The sequence below is a fragment of the Emydura macquarii genome, unplaced genomic scaffold, assembly GCF_026122565.2.
Source record: "Emydura macquarii macquarii isolate MOO-44397 ecotype Brisbane River unplaced genomic scaffold, CSIRO-AGI_Emac_v2 contig_3671, whole genome shotgun sequence".
NCBI classification, from domain to species: Eukaryota; Metazoa; Chordata; order Testudines; family Chelidae; genus Emydura; species Emydura macquarii.
The window spans coordinates 6,688,809-6,710,113 of record NW_027133808.1 but is presented as its reverse complement, the minus strand read 5'-3'; the positions used below and the strand labels follow the sequence as shown (position 1 = coordinate 6,710,113).

The 21,305-nt window shown below is 42.3% G+C and overlaps 1 long non-coding RNA gene across 1 annotated transcript; it reads right to left on the bottom strand.

The window, feature by feature from the left end:
- Window positions 1-7,013: 7,013 nt before the first annotated feature.
- On the bottom strand, window positions 7,014-20,994 carry LOC137145902 (uncharacterized). Its single transcript, XR_010917788.1, has 3 exons — window positions 20,871-20,994; window positions 9,936-10,057; window positions 7,014-7,561 (listed from the first exon to the last, which is right to left on the bottom strand). It is a non-coding gene; the product is annotated as an uncharacterized lncRNA (long non-coding RNA).
- Window positions 20,995-21,305: the final 311 nt, after the last annotated feature.

Sequence of the window (21,305 nt, the reverse complement as noted above, 5' to 3'; positions counted from 1 at the left end):
CAATTGCCGTCATTTGATTCTGAAGTAACAGAAGTAGTATGAAAGTATCCACAGGTATTTGCCGCCCACAAGCTGCGGTGTGGAAGGATCAGTGCTGAAGTATTGGTGAAGGGTCCAGATACAAGACCAGTTAAACTGTACAAATACCCAGCAGCAGCTGAAGAGGGACTGCAGCAGACTATCAACTCTCTGCTGGAACAATGGGTACTCAAAGAAACAGAAATTATCTGCAATGCACCAATTTGGCCTGTGCTTAAAGCAGATCAACAAATATGGAGACTAACCATTGATTATAGCGAGTTAAACAAGATAACCCCTTGGCTTGCACCTGTTGTTGCTAAATATAATGAAAACTTGACTATGGTAACTGTTGTAGTGAAGTGGTTCTCAGTCATAGATCTGAGTAATGTTTTTTTTCTCCATTCCCCTTCACTTATCATGTCAGTATAAATTTGCATTTACATTTAAGAATTGACAGCTGTCATTCACACGGGTTCCCCAAGGGTTCCACAATGCCTCCTCTATATGTCATCAATTCGTATCCCAAATGTGGGATTCACTGAATGTGGATGATAGACGATTCATGCTAAGTTATGTCGACGACATATTAGTAGCTACTAGAACAAGAAAAGAAAATTTGAGAATTCTAAATGAAGTCCTATGGAATATCTGGGAGACTGGATTTATTATCAATCCATCTAAAATGCAGTTGGTACAGAAGGAAGTATCATACCTAGGTATACACCTAGGTGTAGAAGGCCAAAAACCAGATCTACAACGCGTGGAGTTGATATCGAAGTTACTTGCACCACAAGACATGTCATCCCTCAGGTCGTTTTTAGGATTGACTGGATTCTTGAGAGAATTCATCTATGGGTATGCCAAAATAGCAAAGCCATTGTACAATCTATTAAAGAAAAACGAGTCGTGGAAATGGGAAATAGAAGAGGCCAGTGCATTTACTTCATTAAAGACTGCACTCATGCAAGCACCCACATTGGCGTACCCACAGCCTAGTTTTCCCTTTATTTTGCAGTGAAGGAATTAGTGTGATCCTGTCTCAAGATGGAGTAAGACCAGTGGCTTATGGTTCCAGAATTTTATCCAATGTGGAAATACAGTTCTCAAGTTGTGAGAAGGAGGTATTAACACTGGTGTGGGTGCTCTCCCATTGGGAGTACCTAACAGGGATGGCTCCAGTTATATTGAGAACTGTTCATGCCCCTCTGAAGTATGTCATCTCAGGGCAGATAAATAAAGGACGAGTTTCCAATCCTAGACAGGTGACATGGACGTTGAGCCTAGTAAATAAAAACATAGAAGTGGTAAAGGTGCCACAATTATCAGCACCTCCCTATGCCTTATTGGTTGAAGGGGAACAACATACCTGTCCACTTCCAATCCAGACATGGCCTGATGAAGCCTCACCATTTAGAATCATAGCCACATATCAACAAGCAAATGAGGAGAGTTTGGACTGCTGGATAGTGGATGGAAGCTCCCAGCATATAGAGGAGGTACCAAACATGGGATATGCAGCATATAATCCAAGTACCCAGCCGACTTTGCGAGGAATAGTAAGACCTCACTCTGCACAAGCTGCAGAGATCGTGGCTGTAATAGCTGTTCTGGACCATGTTCAAGGCATAGACAATGTTTGTATATTCACCATCTCGGACTGGGTGGTGAAGTCCTTAACAGAATGGATGCCCATATGACTGGAACAGAATATGCACAGCTTTGATGGGAAACCTATACTGTATGCAAAGTACTTGAAACATGCCTGGAGACTTGGAAAAGAGAGGAAAGGAATTACTGGTATATGCAAGGTGAAGGCTTATCACTGAGAAATACCTATTTTGCATAATCTTGTAGACACCATGGTGAAGGAAGCTGAAATGTTAAGTAAAGAACATCTATGGGTAAAGTCAGACAACATGGAAATCTGCAAAATACACCCAAAAGAGGGAGAAATGGATGCTCAATACGATACCATAGAGTTGAAGAAACATGATAAAGAGTTGCAAGACTTGTTGGAGAAAGAGGAATTTAAACAATTCTAGATCATTAAAAATAAATATGGGATGATTGTGGCCTTATCCAAAGATTTAAAGGATTCAAGCCTTCTACTAGTGATGCCAACTTGTTTGCAGAGACAGCTTCTCCATCTAGCCCACTCACAAGGACATTTTGGAGCGGAAAAAACCTTATCATGAATTAGAATGACGCACCATGGCCAGAGATGTAAAGAAGCATATTCAGAATTGCCTTAACTGTGCCACTAATAATTTAGACAAGAAAGTTGTCAAGGGACCAATGGGCCACCAGCCTATTGTAGGTCCATGGTGTAGAGCATAAATAGACTATATTGGACCATTTCCTAACACACCTCAGGGTAACAAATATTGCTTCGTGGTCGTTGATAGCTTCTCAAAGTGGATCAAAGCATTCCCAACAAAGAACAATATGGCATCCACCACCGCAAAGGTTCCATTGAATCAAACGTTTTTCCAGTATGGACTCTCTGAATTGATGGACTCGGACCAAGGACTCCACTTCATTGGAGAAGTAGTGAGGGTATTGTGTCAAGCATTGAACATCAAACAAAAACTCCATATTGTGGGTCATCCTCAGAGTTCAGGGTTGTTGGACCAACCAGGTTATTAAAACAGCATTGCGAAAGGTGATAGCAAGTTCTGGGAAAGACTGGGATGTCAAATTACCCCTAATCTTGAGGGCCCTACGGTCCATGATAGCATCACATGGACTTATCTCTCACAAAGTTTTTACAGGTAGATTTATGAGAATGCCAGAGCATTGGTGGGCAGGAGGGATCCCATCCAATACTTACCAGCCCAGGGTCTTGATGGAACAATACATGTCAAGGCTATTAAATACCATAACAAATATACAACTAAAAGTGACAAGTCAATTAAAATCTAATGTCAAAGGAATGGATAAAGGATTAAATGAAAATCTAAAGCCCATAGAGTGGAACATATGAGATCGTGTACTATACTGATTTTATCCAGATAAAGGCCATGTGTTGAGCCCGAAATGGGTGGGGGCAGTACTCATAGTGAATAAGGCAAGCCCCTGCATGTACCAATTAGAATTGAGAGGGGAAAAAATGAAAAACACTGAAATGGTTTCACTCCTCGCAAATGAAGGAGTGGAAAAGTTTTGTAACATAGTTTAAAAGTATACTGTAATATTTATTCATATCCCTACAATCCATGAATGTTTGTTTTCCCTAGGGAATTGAAGATGACCATTGCCTTACATTTTGTATAGGGTCCATTGTAAATAGTTAATCTGAAAGAGCACTATGATTAAGGAAATTTTAATACTAACAACCATCACTAGTTTTATATGGCCCACATTCATCCACGTGTATAAATAGAGGGCAATATTTCCATTGCCTTATGACCAATGGTTATGTTAAAGAATGGGAGAGTGAAAAAGGGATCATTAGTAAGATAGTATCAACCTCAGAAGAAGGGTGGATATATGTGTATGCATACTCATATAAGGACACATGCTACTTGGTTTGGGAAGAAGTACTGGGCCAGAAGTGAGTAATTTCCCATAACAATATATTAGGAGATACAGATGTTTGTATTCTCAAGAAGGATGGGAAGCCCGCCATGCATGTCGGCAAGATGATAAAAGGAAATACCTGGGAAATAAGTAGAAGTTTGGTCTCAGAATACATCCATCATTGTGAGATGCTCATAAACGCAGAGAGGTTAGCATGTGCCTTCTTAAAGGCAACAATCTATTCTCGAGTGCCTGTTAATGCTGTATCCAACATATCTGTGGTAATGGGTCTCCAAACCATTTTCAAGTCAGTTAGAATAATTGTATTAACCCCCATCTAAAACAGAAACCATAATTGTTAAGTGTGAACTGGGAGATGTAAATATCCCACACCTGTATGTGAACTCTAATGCTTTTTTCAATCAACGGGATGTGATGGTTAAAAGCTTATATAGTGCTACTGTTAAGATTCAGGCTAACCCACAGGACTTTGATAGATGGTGGATTCTAGGATATTACAGATTAAAAGCCAGTCAGGAAATGACGATACTAATGTCCCCTAGGATTAATTTTGTGGGCCCTGTGATCATCAAATGAGATTCTAGGAAATAGGTATTAGTAAATCCTGAATTTGGCATTAAGAAGGTAGAGTTAGCCCTTCAATTGGATTTATTAGACGTGTTGCCTGCTTGTTCCAACTATGTTGTAATACTACAGCGAGGTTGGGAAAACTGGGTAAATACAATCACCCTTTCTAAACCCCTAATAAACTGAAAGAAAAGGAGTGCATTGGCAAAGGTATTGAGAGGCATAGGCTCAGGTATTTGCTATCGACCAGGAAGTATTGAAGAATAAATTCCATGGTCTAGGAAATGATATCTCCTCCCTTTCAACTCCATTCAGTGCCTCTTTGAACAGTTTGTTAAAAAATCAACTAAGCTTAACTAGCATCCTGCAAAAATTTGGAGAGTACAAGAAGCTGATCATATCCTGCTCGCAAAGGCAATAGTTGTCTTATAAACTAATGTGTCCACTACAATCTCTTGTATTCAGGTGCAGTCTTGGATAGTATCCACTTTTAAAGATTTAATAAGAGATGGGTTAAGCAGGATTCTCCCTTTGGAAATAAGGCAAATTATCAAGAGGAACATGTCCAATGAGTTTGAGCTAATGCATCATGAATGGTGGAAGATAATCAACTTCACCTTTATTAAAACTAGCAATAAGATATTAGTGCATGTGCTTACTGTTAAAAAGGCCTGCCTTGAGTGGATGTATCCTCTGGCCTCCCTAGAAGTCAATGTTAATAATTCTATAATGATATCAGTTGAGATGGGTTCAGAAGAACCAGAATATTTGGAAGACAGTGACTTTAGAGTTCTGTGAAAAGGAAAATGGTTTTGGTTCTACACCTGTGATTCAGGAATTATTGAAAAGTCAAATGTGTGTTTAAATAGGTTTGAAGGTATATGTCATTATCAATTAACAAAAGTAGGAGTAAACAGTTCTACTATAATTGTTGTAAATGAAACCTGCCGATGTATCAGAAGTTGGTGTCTTCAATTTAAAGTAAATGAAGTACACACCACTGAACATGATTCCTACCTTAATCTATGCCTGTGAGACGTAAGGCACATCCAGGGATGCAACATCAACTACAAAATGCCACAGGCGAATGAGGAAATGGCAAAACAGGAGTATAAACTCTATCGTCATACTTCCCCAGTACATCAACCTAATGGTTCTAAAACAATTGTTACATCACACAGACATGGTCAAACATTTAAATGAAATCAATCACCATGGAATGGAAATGCAACTAACTGTGGGTATGTCTACACTGCAGAGTGAAGTCTATTTACTTAAAGTCAACTTTCACCCACCAATTTTTAGAAGTCGCTGGAGCGTGTACACACCACACTCTTTGTGCCGGGCTCGTGCATCCACACTCGCCAAGCTTGTATCGACATTCAAAGCAGTGCACTGTGGGTTTCTATCCCACAGTGCAACTAGCCGTGGTGGCTGTTGGAATGAGTTTCATCACCTCATGATGCAACGCTCCTTCCCCCCTTTTTCCCCCAAACAAACAGGAAAACAATTTTTGCCCTGTTTGTTTATGCCACGCACTCGCCATTGCTGCGGAGACATGGAGCCAGCTCAACTCTGCACTATTATTGTGAACATCACAACTACATCGCAGCTTATCATTGAGTATTTTCAAAGTAGAGCAAGAAGCCAAAGATTCCACTGAGGCTTCCCTGCTACAAGCCACTGAGCAGAACAATTCCCGATTGCTGCAGGCCATAACGCATCATCTGCAGTCCGTGGAGCGCCGGTTCTGGTCCCGGGAAACAAGCACAGACTGGTGGGACCGCATCGTTATGCAGCTATGGGATGATGACCAGTGGCTGCAAAACTTTCGTATGCGAAAGGCCACTTTCCTTGAACTTTGCTCGGAGCTGGCCCTGTCCCTGAAGCGCATGAATACTTGCTTGAGACAAACTCTGACGGTGGAGAAGAGAGTCGCCATCGCTTTGTGGAAGCTGGCAACCCCGACTGTTACCACTTGGTTGGAAATAAATTCGGAGTCGGTAAATCTACAGTGGACGCTGCTGTGATTCAAGTGTGCAGGGCCATCAATAGACTTCTGCTATGAAGGCTAGTTACTTTGGGAAATATGCCAGACATAGTGGACGGGTTTGCTGCGATGGGGTTCCCAAACTGCGGGGGGGCCATTGATGGGACACACATCCCTATCTTAGCACCTGCTCACCTAGAAACCAAGTACATAAACCACAAGGAGTACTTTTCCATGGTCCTGCAGGGCCTTGTGAATCACAAGGGTCGTTTCACCGAGATCTATGTGGGGTGATCTGGGAAGGTGCATGGCACATGTATTTCGGAATTCGGAGCTGTTCTCTAACATGCAGGTGGGCACTTTCTTCCCTGACCAAAAAATTCACATCAGGGGTGTGGAAATGCCAATAGTGATCCTGGGGGATCCTGCTTACCCCTTGCTCTCTTGGCTAATGAAGCCGTACACCAGGAACCTTGACAGCGACAACGAGTGTTTTAATAACAGGTTAAGCACTTGCAAAATGGTTGTTGATTGTGCGTTTGGGCATTTAAAGGCCAGATGGAGGAGTCTGCTCACTAGCTGGATATGAGTGAAAAGAACCTCCCATCAGTGATATCTGCATGCTGTGTTCTTCATAATGTGTGTGAAGCGAAGGGGGAGAGGTTCCTCCAGGGTTGGGCTGTGGAGGCAGAAAGACTGGCCGCCAATTATGAGCAGCCTGATGCCAACATTACGCTGAGAGCTAATCGCGGAGCTCTTTGCATTAAGGGAAGCATTGAAAACCAGGTTCTGCAATGAGATGCAGGACTGATTTCTGTTCCTGTCCCCCCCCACCATTGATATCCGTATCCTCCAAATCCCTCCCAAACAAGATATGATTTAATAAAGAAACGTGTTGAAATGATGCAAACTTTTATTTATGAACATTCAAGTCACGGGGGGGAGTGTTCATTTACAGTCTCAAGGGATTGCGTAGTTTCTTTCAGGCCAGCTGTCAGCAGGGCTGCCGCTGCTTTCCGCTCACCTCCACTGGGGTGGAGTGCATCACGTACTGCAGCCTGGCCATTCTCCTCTGAGACCTCTTGGGGGTGAGGGAGAGGCAGGGCAGCAAAGCCACAGGCGGAGGAGCTGCAGCGGGACTCTGTCCAACCTCCACTTCTCCTGAAGCTCCACAAGCTGCCGGAGCATGCTGCCTGGTCGTGCATGATTCACAGCATCTCCTGGGTGGTACTGCGATCATGCGCCTGCATTTCTCTGCGACTCTCCCTGTCCATGTCCATATTTTGGAACAAGGTCAGCCGCCAAGCTCTGAGCTCTGTCTCTGTGGCCGCGGAGGCGTTCATGAGCTCACCAAACATGTTGTCTCTTGATTTTTTTTCCTCTTTCTAATCTGCAATACCCTTTCCGCAGCATTTCTAGAGGGTTGGGCCAAGGCCAAGGTCTCTACAGAATGAAAAGAAATGCACAAGGTTGCCATTGTTAGAAAATGAAACAACTACAACAATGTATAAAATACTCCCCTTGCAGTGCACAAGGCAAACCCAGACCCTCATTCCATTCCTAACATCCCAGAAGCGTCAGCTCACTGTGCCGTTACAGAGATGGTAAGCTAGGGGCACTTTACTGTAGAGAGGATTAATGTTCTTTAAAAAGTTCATTTCAAATGCCCTGTGTTAGAGGGGTGCCTGGGCAACATGGTTTAATTTGGATGAAAGTTTTGTCAGGAGGCGGCCACAGGGGATCTAAGGATAGCGCGGGTGGGTTAATAGTCTCTTCTGAAACCAAATCAAAATAATTAAAGTGACTTGGTAGGACACTACAATGGGGAATACAGAGGTACAGGGTATCTGCTGTGCAGCTCGGGTATTTTAAACATGCACCGTCTTCCCTAGGTGACCATGAGCGATATCAGTCTCCTGAGGGTAATGTACGAGGAAAGGGAAGATTTGCTGCACACAGCGGGGTACCAGCCTGGCCCTTATGCCACTATGCTGTGTTCCGCCATGATGCCGGTTCCCTTGATTGCTGCGTGGCACAGCAAAGTATCCTTCTGGGGAGGAAGGAACAAGGCTGCCCTCCCCTGAAATCTTGTGCAAAGGATAACAGACTACCTAAAGTTTCCTTGAGATATCAACTGATGATTCTTGGAGCATATCTCTGCACATAAATAATCTGTTCTGGGGGGTAACCCCCCAGTAAAGTCCACTAAACGCCTGAAATCCCCTTCCTGCCCCCTGCCCCCTTTTAAAAGGACAGAACTGCTAAGAAGAAAAAAAACCTCAACAGGTGTGCCTTCCCCGGGATCATTATTGTTGTCCTGTGTGCTGCTGGACTGCTTTGGGGTCAGGAATAGGTCCTGACTGTCTGGGAGAAGGGACAGCCCGCTCTCCTGCACCCTGCTCCCCTCAGCCTCCTCCTCCTCCTTGTCCACAGAATCCTCATCATTGTCCATGTACTGTGATCTAGCGGAGGTATCGATGCTGGGGGGCAGCACCGTGGTGGGGTCACCACTGAGAATTGTGTGCAGCTCCTCATAGAAGCGGCATGTTTTCGGTGAGAAGCCAGAACAGCTGTTAGCTTCCCTGGCTTTTTGATATGACTGCCATAGCTCCTTGATCTTCATGCGGCACTGCTGCGCATCCCTGTTGTGTCCCTTCTCCAACATGCCCTGGGATATCGTCCCGTAAATGTCCAAATTCCTTTTGCTGGCTCTGAGCTGAGCCATAACGGACTTCTCGCCCCACAGACTGATGAGATCTAAGACCTCTGGTCGACTCCATGCTGGAGCGTGTTTGGGCTTTGCAGTAGCCGTGAGGAGTACAGCAACAAAGCTCTCTCCACACAGGCAGCACAGGAAATGAACATTCAAATTTTCCCGGGGCAAGAGCGGAGGGGCCATTTTCAGGTAGCGTGACCACAGAGCAGCACAGTGCGACTGTCCAGAGCAGTCACAATGGGGCATTGTGGGATACCTCCTGGAGGCCATTATCGTCGAATTACATTACGCTCTGTCTACATTGACGCAAAATCGACCCAATAAAATCGATTTAGGTGCTACACCACTTGTGGAGGTGGTTTTATTACGTTGACTTTTGCCGCAGTTTGAGTTGACGGAACTGCCATACCAGTGTAGACACAGGCTTTCGGAGATTGACGTAAGTGATGTTATGTTGACCTCCGTCGCCCGTGTAGACCAGGCCTGTGAGGCATTCCATTGAACAGGTACAAAGTGTAAAGGGAGGATACTAAGTTACATCGATGGTGGGAATTCAGTCAAAATGCATCTTTCATGCAGGTGGTGTTGCCTCTGGGCATGATTAGGGTAGCAATACAACACACAATACTAATATACATAGTTCTCCTGACTGTATGGGTAAAAGTCAAGTTTGAAGTGTTGAAGCAGTATATGTCTATTGTGGTACACTAAAGTTTTGATTACATCAAGTATCAAAGAGGGGAATTGTTAAGATCTGATACATTTCAGACACGTCCCTCCTTGGATGTGGCCCTTCCCCTCTCTGTTTGGTTTCTGAGACAAACAGCTGATAACCGGCTGGAACTGGAATATTGGTATCGTGTGCAGATATTTTAGTGCTAATTGCAAAACATGTACCATGTGCAATAGACAAGGAAGGTGGGAAAATCCGGGCATCTGATTGGTTAAGATTGGGTCCAGATGAGGTTATTTAAGTTCTCAACAAGGGGCAGTTGGGTGCTGTCCATCTGAGGCAACATATGCATGCAACAGACATCTCCAGCCTCCTGAAGTAAAAGAGACAGTCCGTCCTTACCACTGAAAACAATCAGCACTACTTACCTGGTCAGCAATCCTGGTCCCGGCTGGTGCCAGCTGTCATGGCTTATTATCCAATCCGGCTTCACGTTCAGATCCAGTTCTTGTGGTCTTCTTTCCATAGTCAGGAATCGGTGCTCTACACACTGTGGGGAGAAGAACAACAGTGACATGATTTTTTTTAAAAAAGGAAACAAACTAACACCAGGGGCTAAGGCAGGGCAAACAAACCTACCAGAAAGTCCTCTAGGGAGCCCAAGTAAGCAGGGTGCAACAAACAAAACAGTGGGGCGGGAGGAGGGCAGCAAGGGAGGAGCGGGGCTGGTGGGCGGGGGAGGGAGGGGTCCCGCCAATCAGGGGCAGCTACAAGGAAGGGGGGCAAGGCCAGACAAGGGGAAGGACAGGTGTACCCACAAGTGCTTGGTCAGCATTTGCTAAATGGTCTTAGAATTTTTTTTATGGCAGTTAACCCCCAAGCAACTTATTCCTAATTGTTAATTGATTTATTGATTTACCTGTTGTGTTTTGGTTTCTTAAATAAATGTGTTGTGTTTTACCGCTGCACAGAGTCCGGTGATAGATACGGCGGGGGTCTGAACTCCTTAACCCTTCTTCAGGTTAACAAGGAGTGGCCTGGAGTGAGTATCACTGGCCCTTTGCCTGAGGAGCTCTGTCTTCATACTCCTGTCCTGAACTGGCCCTATGGGCTGAGTTAGGAACAGTTGGCTCATCATTTAAAGTCATCTTGCCTTGAGTAATTGGAGTGTTTGTTTTTGGCAGCCCTAGTAAAGCAATTCTTGTTATTCTGATGCAATGAGTGTTTATGAGAACCCACCAAGGGTACAGTCTGCCAGACCTGGTGCTTGATGCACTTACACTGATTGCATCTGAGCCTGTGGTGTGCTCAGAGTGGCACCCGACACGTTGGGGACTGGTGTAGCACCACACTGTTTTCTAGTGCGGTTAGTTAGACAAGCTTGAGGGCACACGCACCCAAAAAGGCTTTATAATGGCAGTATTAACTACCTTAGCTGCTGTGGTACACCCCATGCTGCTATAAAATTTGGTGACCATTGATAAAGACAACAAAGAAGTATTATTAAATACCAGATGTTACTTTTAAATTCACATTTTAAATATGTAAAATCCCTATGGGTAGATGACATGGTTGTTGTACATGTTTTTGAAAATATATTTAATTTTCCATAAACATGTAATCAAAAGAATTTGGCAAAGGAATCTGGCCATTGGACTCTTTTGATTGCATATGTCTGAAGGTTGTTAACCTCCAGCTGTTGAAAGAGTAATATTTGATTCATGAGTAAACAATCCAGGAGCCTGATTCTCGTGCCAGACAATATCAGTAACTTCCATTACTGTACAGTTAGTTGTATCCTGCACCAGAATAGAGACACAGATCTTAGTCAATTAATCTCCCTATGACATGTTTTCTTTACTGTAAGAGATAACAAAAACATTCACTTTTCTTCCATATTTTATCATTATCTTACATTGTTTTGTGTCTATAAATACAACAAATTGTTCAATAAGTTGTGTAACTATTTCAGCATAATATATCACCTCTCAACTTTTGAGCAGCATATTCCACTAAAACTAAAGCTCTTCCCTAATGCCACCAGAGGTCAGCATTTAAACAAATTATTGCGAGTAAAATGGTGCAGTTGATTCCACTCTTTTTATAGGAATAAAGCTACAGAAATACAAAGGAAAAAACATATAATAGCAGGAAAGAAATAAAATCTGTAATATATAGAATCTCTTCTATGTTTAAATGCAGAACTTTCAATAAGTAGGAGTGTATCCCTAACCTTTACAAGTACTTACTCCGTGAATAAATAAACTTCAGGAATACATTATTACTAAAGCCTTGTCTACACTAGCACTTATTCCAGCAAAACTTTTGTTGCTTAGGAATGTGAAAAAAATGCACCCCTGAGTGACATAAATCTTGCCGGCATAAGTGCTTGTGTGGACAGTGCTATATCAGCAGATGCTGTCCGCAGACATAGCTACCGCCGCTCATCTAGGTGGTTTTATTATGTCAGCGGGAGAGTTTTTCCTGTCAACATAATGTGGCTACACAAGTGCTCTTACAATGGCACAAGTGTACCGATCTAGCTGTGCTGCTGTACGTTTTCAGTGTAGAGACTAGCCCTCAGTATGATTAAGGGGTGCAGAACTGAGCCTATATAGTGTACATTATTTGAGAACCGGGACCTTATCACCTCGTTGTTTTTACAGAGTCTAGTACAGTTAGTGCTCAATAATTAACAGTGATTAGTAGAGCTGTGTAAACAAACAAAACCTAATTCCACTCCCTTGGTTGGAGATTTTGTTACAAATTCAAAACACAAACCAGATTCTCTGAGCTTCTCAAATCTGGGCCAATTTATGAATGAAGCTAGGTCATTTTGTGGTTTTTGGAGGAAAGCCAGTAAAACTTCTCTGCTGCCGCAGCAGCTAACATCAGATTTTTCAAAAAGGCTGAGCACCAAACAGCCCAAGCACATAATGGAGTTATCGGCTTTTCAAAATTGCTCAGTGTCCCTCAGCTCTAACGGACAGCAATGGGCGCTGATTACTTAAGGAAATCTGGTCTCTTCACCTAAACACCCTGGCCCTTACTATACAAGCAATGAGTTAAAACAAATGAAAGCAATACCATCATTAAGATGTGTTCCTGCTTAAATGTGGTAATTGTGTCATCGTGTTTTTAGTTTGTTCTTACCTTATCATTTCCCCCTACTTTTGTTCGTTCATTTTTGTCTAAAATTTAAGGTATAATCCCTTTGAGGCAGGGACCTGTCATTTACTTGTTCTGTAAAATGCCTCACATTGGGTAGTTTAAAAAAAAATTAACCTTGATAGTTTCAGGCAAGTTTCCACTTTGAATTTCAGGGTGAGGTCAAATGAACTCAAAGCAAAACTGAGAAAAAAATTGGACTAACCCTTATGAATTTAAACTTCAGACTTTCACACAGCTCTGCTCATTACTAGAACAAAATTATTCATAATCTACTTAAAGGGTAAGGTGACCAGATGTCCTGATTTTATAGGGACAGTCCTGATATTTGGTGTTTTTTCTTATATAGGTGCTATTACCCCCCACCTACCTCCATCCTGATTTTTCACACTTGCTATCTGGTCACCCTATTAAAAGGTGAGGACCAAATCCTGCATTTAACATATGGGTTAACATCAATATGTCAAAATCATAATAATTCATCTGAGATATGCCATGTCAGGTACTGTTAGAAAGGTTATAATATGCTAAGTCACATGATAATACTTATGTTCATGTGTAATATGTGAAATGGAAGTTATAGATAGTATTTGAGATATCTATATTTCAAATTGTGCTGCCTGGGCAACACCCCAGATAGGATGGCGGCAGGACAATAGCCGGCTTAATGGCCCATTAAGACACTCACGGATGCAAGGGGCCCAGGAAGACACTAAAGGCATACCTGAAGAGTTACCAGGATTGGCCCATGTAACTCTGGACTCCATTTTAGTTCTTGTAACATTCCACAAGACCACATGGCCAGGACCAGAGGGTATATAAGGCCAAGCCACAAAATCCATTTTGTCTTTGTTCCTGTTCAGCTACAGACACATACCTACCCCTGGATCAATTCATTTGCAACTGAACCGAAGGACTTAGACCCATATAGGTACTGGATGTATACCAGAGGAACTGTACAAGCTTGTAACTCCACAATTCTCCCAGAAACTTGATGTATATGGATTTACAATCATCTGTATGTATTTGATTTGCTTTGACCCTTTAACATTTCTCTTATGGTTTATTTCTTTCTGTTTACAATAAACCTTTAGTTTTAGTTACTAAATGATTGGCTGGCAGCATGGTATTTTGGGTAAGATCCAAACTTATATTGATCTGGTGCTGTGGCTGACCCTTTGAGGTCAGAGGAAACCTTTTTAGTAAAGAGCATAGAGTTTAAAGAACTAATCTCTTTACTGGACCTCGTGGCTGATTTGGGAGCCAGGAACTGGAATGCAGTAAAGGGGGCTGTGTGCTTTTGTGGACTGGCTTCTTGATAACCAGTGTGGGGAAATCAGAAGCAGTTTGTGGCTGTTTGGGAAGCCTGACATCAGTGTCACCCATCAGCACTGGGAGAATCTGCTCTCCTTTTACAGTCTGCCCTGACCTTGGCATTTTCAGGTGACTACCCTAGGCACGGACAGGTCACACGCACAGTTCTACTTAAGCTTAAACTGATAAACAGTATCTGAACAGACTCTTAAAAAAATCACAGCAGGCATCTCTCAGGCCTAAAATATGCCTTGGAGCCTAACACTAACTACCCAACAACACAGCCTCTCCTGGATTCTGCAAATACTTCCAGCTTTCGTTTGCAAAAGTATTTGTGAGCCTTTTGATTTCTGTACACATTCTAGCAAATAATCATTTGAACAAATGTTCCGGGAAACCAAAAATTGGGTTGTGAATATCTCTGAAATGAATTCATGGGTTTTATTCATACTTAGATCTATTAATACTTTTTTGCAGTACTTGGCCAGTTATTAATTCGGTTGTCATTTTTGGGAAGGTTTTATTAGTTACTTCCTGGTAAACAAAAAGCTGTTGAAGTTTTTAGAAATGATGCACTTTCTATTAATTATTATTAAAAGGTTTTCAGTCTTGCAAAGATGAAAGTGGTAGTGTAGGCTGCAAGTGGAAAGAAATACAGTCCTACTGACAAGCCTGGTGCTTTCGGTATGTCAGCAAGTTACATGAATACTCATCCATTTTCAGAATTCATGTGATCTTGAAAATAAGACTTTACAATTACAATAAATAGTACCTTTCATCCTAGGCGCTCAAGACATTTTACAATCCCTAGGAAGTACCAATTATGTCCATTTTACCGTTGGGAAATTTAATGCACAGAGAGGTTAAAGCTTAGAATCTTCCCCTCTCCCATGTTGAATAATACTTATTCAAAATTAGGTTTGAATTCAGAAATCCATCTGTATTCCTCCAAGCACTTAAATACGTGCTTAAATGCTTTGCTGAATGGGGCTTTAGTCCTGTTGGTTTCAATGGGACTACTCATGGAGTGGGCGCTACCTAAAGTGAATAATGGTGGCAGAATCTGGCTTTAAGTGACTTGGTTAAGGTCACACGCAGATTCAGTGGCAGAAGTGTGAATAGAACCCAGCAGTCTTTGCCCCTCCTCCAGCCTCCTGCTGTGAACAGCCGACCACACTTTATCCCCACTTCCTGCTTAAAAAGTAAGTCTCCTGCAGAGACTCAATAAGCAAACCTTGGTAATAAACACTGAATTTTATAGGAATAAACAATTTAGTGCAGCTTTATTGAATTTTATGTCAATTTAATAAAATCTGTTTTTCATCTCCTTCTAAATGCATGTGACTAAGTAGATGAAAAGCAGGCTAGAAGAACTAGGAATGAAAAACCTAGCACAGTTCGGGGACATAGTCCAGTATGGTAAAGGTAGGTGCTTATTAGAGACTGTAAACACCTGAAAATAAATGAGAGGACAGAACACCGCATGGAAAATGTTATGAGAGGATGAATTGTTACTGACATAAGATTTCTTCTGGCATAAAATGTATACATCAGGTCTCTTTTACACACTGGCTGAAGTGTAACAAGGCATAGTTTGAGGGAGTATTTTTAAGCAAATGTTCATGTAGACAGAGGCAGGCTCTGCATGCTTGTCACTTTCAGCTTTGGCCTGGTCTACATTGACAATGTAGGTCGAGGGAATGCAGCTTCCATCGATCACATGAAGTACTCATCTCCACTGGCATGTCAGTTGCGCCAACCTAAATCGCGGTAAAATTTGATTTAATAAAACCACCTCCACAAGTGGCGTAGCGTTGAAGTCGAATTGCAGGAGTCAAATAAACATTGGTGTAGGCAGAGCGCAACATAAATTGATGCCATTGCCCTCCAGGAAGTACCCCATAATGCTCTGTTGTGACCACTCTGGACATTTGTTCTCTGCTGCACCATGGCCACTTAAACAGGAAATAGCTCCTCCCGTCAAGCCCTGGGAAATTTTGAATTCCCATTTCCTGTTTGGTCAGCGTGGAGAGAGCTTTGTAGCTGAACTGCTCATGGTGACTGCATGCCCCAAATGTGCTCCAGCATAGAGTCGACCTGAGGTCTTGGATTTCATCAGCCTGTGGGGTGAAGAGTCTGTTTTGGCTCAGCTCCAAGCCAGCAAAAGAAATCTGGATATGTATGAGAAGATATTGCATGGTATGGTGGAAGGGCCACAACAGGGACGTGCAGCAGTGCCATGTTAAAATCAGAGCTGAGGCAGGCATATCAGAAAACTAGGGAGGCAAACAGTCATTCTGTCTCGTCCCCAAAGACATGCCGCTTTTATGAGGAGCTGCATTCAATTCTTGGTGGTGATCCCACCACTGTATCACCAGGCAGCATAGATACCTCCGTAGAATCTCAGTCCAGGATGAATGAGGAAGACTCTGTGGATGAGGAGGAGGAGGATGAGGAGAACAGGGAGTGGGAGAGTGGGGTTTCCATTCTCCCTGAAAGACAGGACCTGTTTGTGATCCCAGAGCAGCCCAGCTGGATGCAGGGCAGTGCAAGTGACCAAGATGCTGGGGAAGGCACATCTGGTGAGTGTGTATAGCAAATGGTATTTCTATAGTTATAGTCCCAGTCCAACTTCTTATTTCTATGGAAAAAGGAGTCTGTGTGTTTGTGGGGATGGGCTTCTAGGCTGATGGTCCACTTAAGCAGAGGCTTCCCCCAAAAGAGATTTATGTGCACAGGGATGCTCCTAGAATCCTGTGGGGATATTTCCAGGAAGCTTTCGTGTAGGTATTCTGCAATCCTTTGCAGAAGGTTTCTTTGTCAGAGAAAATGAACATGGACATGGAAAACAGAAAATCAGCCCAGGAGCAGGAGCATGCTACGCAAGAGGAGATGCTGCAAATTATGAGGGATCTGTCTGACATGCTGACGTGTCTGGTAGAGCTCCAGGAAGAGCAGCGACAGAACAGGCTCCCTCTGCAGCCCCTGCAAAACAGTCAGCCAACACTGTAACAGGTCACCAATAAAACTTTACTGCTTTAAAAAATATTACTCTTTATTCATTGATAGCTCGGAGATTGTCCGTGGGGAAAGAAGAGGGGGAATGATGGTGCGGGGGTGGGATGGGAAAGGAAGGCACAGCACTGACATGTACATTACTGCGGTTCATTCCAAAAATGGGTTTTCAATGCTTCCCTGAGACGCAGTGCTCTGCGGTTGGCTCTCAGCATAGCACTGGTATCTGGCTGCTCAAAATGTGTGGCCAGCCTACCAGCCTCCATGACCCTTTATTTCACGCACATTATGGAGCACACGGAGGCAGAGATAACAGCTGGGATGTTGTGTTCACTGAGGTCTAACCTAGTGAGCAAGCTGCACCAGCAAGCCTTTAAACATCCAAATGCACATTCCACCACCATTCATGCACTCTTATTGAAAATGTCACGAACAGCACATTCCTTGGCACTATAGATTCAATAACCCAAATTAAAGAAGCTCTTCATTTGGAAAAGTATCTGTGCAAGCAAAAGGAGTAGAATGCCTTTTTCTTTCTTTCTTTCTTTCTTTAATAAATGGAAGTTTAGATTTTATAGAGAAGTTGGTGATCCCTAAAAACCAATTTTTTGATCTGCACTGGGGTTGTCATCCCAAAGGTTGAGAACAATGGCTAACACTGAATTGTTTGTTCCTTTTAGCATGCATCATGCAAGGCTGGAGCTTCTCAGCTCCCTCCCTCATTAGTGACATGTTCCCAGCACATTGCTCTTTCTATATATCATGATGCTATTTCAAGCATTTTTATTACATACATTTTCTTTGACCAGTTTGCAATGTCAAGGTTTTTTGAAAATATTTTGCATTATACATTTCCGTGGAAATACACTTTTAAAAATTGACAATTTTGTATGTATTTATATTTTAATTTTTTTGACTGAAACAGTGTGAGAGATTCTGAGATAGAGACATCCAAGGAGTCCGGTGTATTGGCTTCAGAAGAAAATATAGGGTGACTTGGGATCACAAAAGAAAAAAGTAGGTTGTCCGGAGGTCGTGGGTGGGGGGAAAAACATGTAGCAAAACCGTGAATTAGAGAAACCTTATTAGTAAAACCTGGTTGTCTGGTCACCAAATTAAAAAAGAACATTGATAAATTTGCTTTTATTTCATGCGATTGCTCTCATTTTTGTCAATGGAAGTTTTGCCATTGACTTCAGTGGAAGCAGAATCAGGCCCTTTGTCTAATCCAGACCTGTCTGTTTTATGTTTTATATGGAAAGATAATTTTTTAAAACACACACTTTTCTCATAAAATGTTAAAAAGTAGAGCAGGTAATTACATTAGACTATATTCTAAGCTCCAGAGAATTAATACAAAGGTTTCTTGGCTGTAGCCAACTCTTACTATTACATTTTTACTAGTACCATATGCAGTATTACTTTACCAGCTTGTTTCATTTAGTGAGCTTGCTTGGTTTTTTGGGTTTTTTTTTTTTGTTTTTTTTGTTTTTTTGTTTTTTTTTAAAGGAACATTCAATATATATTTAAAGACAAATTTAAAGATATTTAAAGACAGTGAGAATCAGCCTTGTGGCCCACATGGTCACTGAATCATAGAAGTCAGAGATGGAAAAGATCTATAAATTCACAGCTTATCCCCTGCAAACACAGGATTGTTGCAGTTTCTCATACTTTGTTCAGTGATTAGTGCTGCTTACTGTCATGTGAGAAAGCCATTAAGTCAGATTTCCTGTGTTATTCTGAGCAACTCCTGTGGCCCAATATGGAGTGGTTTTGAAGAGGTCTAAAGGACTCACCCAGCAAACCTTGGCCAAGGGAAATTGTGGGAAAATTTGCTGAGAACACAGGGGCAAAAGCTGCTGAGGAAAAAGGTTTTTTCTGACAAAATTGTATGTAGGATCCACATGAAGATAAATTCCACTACCTGAGAAGATATAAATACATATTTGGCACCATCTAGAGATCAAACTAACAAAATGCTTCACATAAACATCTATCCAAGTAATTATAACATATGTGCTTGCCTTTCTATTGTCTTCCACAGTGTTTGTAAAAATTCCATGTAACTGACTGAACATCTAGGTTACACAGAACCACAAGTGAACCCCAAATTACCAATATTTGAATAAACCCAAATAAAGCTGAATATTCTAGCATTTGTGTCAGTGTTTTTCATAGGCTTTTTGATGGTTCGACAGGCAAATTGTGAAGTGAAAATAACCTTAAATCTGGTCTTTCTATGGAATTTTGACTCCAGGAATTTAAATATTGTGGGTAAGACTAGCTCTTGTATTATTTCAGTTCCATAACTGATGATTTGAAGCATTAAAAGTCCATGAAAAAAATGTGAATACAAATATTTGAAATAAAAGCCCTTGATTTCATGCAGGTGCCTAATGAAATGCTACTGATATAGGGGTCACATTTTTCAAAACAGTCTCTATATTTGTGCACTCAAATTTTTGTACTAAAACATTCATAATGCTGGGCCTAAATGTAGCCTTTAATATCACTGAATTGCCCCAAATGCTCCTAGGTTGTCAACAAGAAGCTGCAGTGGTGAAGAGAAACATGCTGAAATAAATTAGATCTTGCCTCTCAGATCAAACTTGAAAAGTCATTAATATAGACCACCTGTTCCTCCAACTCTAAAGACCCCCACCTGGAAAGTCCCACACAGCTCAATCTTCTCCTCCATATATTATCAGGATCTTTATGAAGCTGATGAGATAGTTTGTGAAATAACATAAGCTGAGGAGCTAGCTGTATGTGAACAACATCTTCTTTATATCACATGTGAACAACACCATCTTCCAGCTTTCTCAGCTAAAATCAGGATCTGAATAAAGAGCAGCTACCTGAAATCAGACACTGAAAATGCTCCCACTGGCAGAGAATGTAGCAGTAGTCACTCAGTCTGCTTAGCAACATCGGACATTCTGAACATGTCACTGTTACCAGATTTGCTTGTCACCTTGAGGTACGCTCCTTTCTTAGGGTTACTTTCATGGAAGGATGTGTGTGATTCTATTAATGTACTGCTTGTGTTACTTGTGTGTTCATATACCTACAAGTCCCCTCCCAATGGAGCTATCCTGCAGGACCTAAGGTTTTTGGGGCTGGGTTCCTCCAGCCCCAGATTCAAATAAACCCTCCACAGATACACACACACATTTCAGATTAACAGAGTGCATCTGAGTGGACCAGGCTATCAGCACTGTCAGGCTGGGTGACACAGCACTTTCAGCGACTACCCTTATATGCCCCTTTGCACCACACTAGAATAGATCACACTTCTGAGCAGGCTGGGTCCAAACAGCACTTTCAGCTGCCACTCTTATTTGCCCCTGGACTCCACAGACTAGGCAGAGAAGCACTTCTCAGCTGCCCACCCCCTCCACTCTACAATTACTCTAGCAGTAACCCCCTTGATGAGCAAACCCCACAGGATTTTTGGGCACTCCAGGGATCTTTGGCTTAGATAAAAGAAGCGTTGCTGCAGAGCAAGATAGGGAAGTCAAGAACACAAAGGAGTAAATGAAGTTTGGAGAGAGAGAGAGACTGGCAACCAGCATGATTATAACAGTTATTTTATTGCCAGGTATATAAAGCATATGATACTAATAGTAATATCATACAAGGAGAGAAAAACAATCAAACGCTTACAATATTACACAATTTCAGTTGGTGTATTGGAGAAAGCTAGCCCAGGTTTGATTACAAAAGTAGGAAGTTATACCTGGACTAAAAGAGAGAGAGAGAGAGAGAAAGAGATTAAATTAGGTCTCAGGGGAAGAAGTAGGCTTAACCAGAGAGGGAGGGAGAGAGAGAGAGAGTGTTGGGGGAAGATGAGGGGGTCTTACCACTCTGTGCAGGCCAAAGGTTCCCAGGAGACAGGCTGTTCAGCTTAGGGTCCGGAGCGCTTGAAACAGGCAAAGCCTCCAACACGATCAGTCAGGAAAAGGGGAAGTCCCAGTGGACCTGTTGCAGCATTTGAATCCAGGCATCAGACCAGAGGTTTGAACTTGGGTAGGGTTTTTGTAGGAAGAAACAATGGTTCAAGGGAGAACACTAGGTTTGTTTATGGGTAAACAATGACTCAAGGGAGTATACCAGAGTGGTTTTGTTTATGCTGAACAATAGGAGCTGATCATTCCTGGCTATGGGCAGTGTTCCTTCAAGGGAGCTCACAACGCAATCAGGCAGATTCAGTGTTTTGGATATCAATAACTAGAATGGTCTGCTAACTGGTGTGTGTTCATTGCAGTGTGTCCCTGCTTTGCCAAACCCAGAGTTCA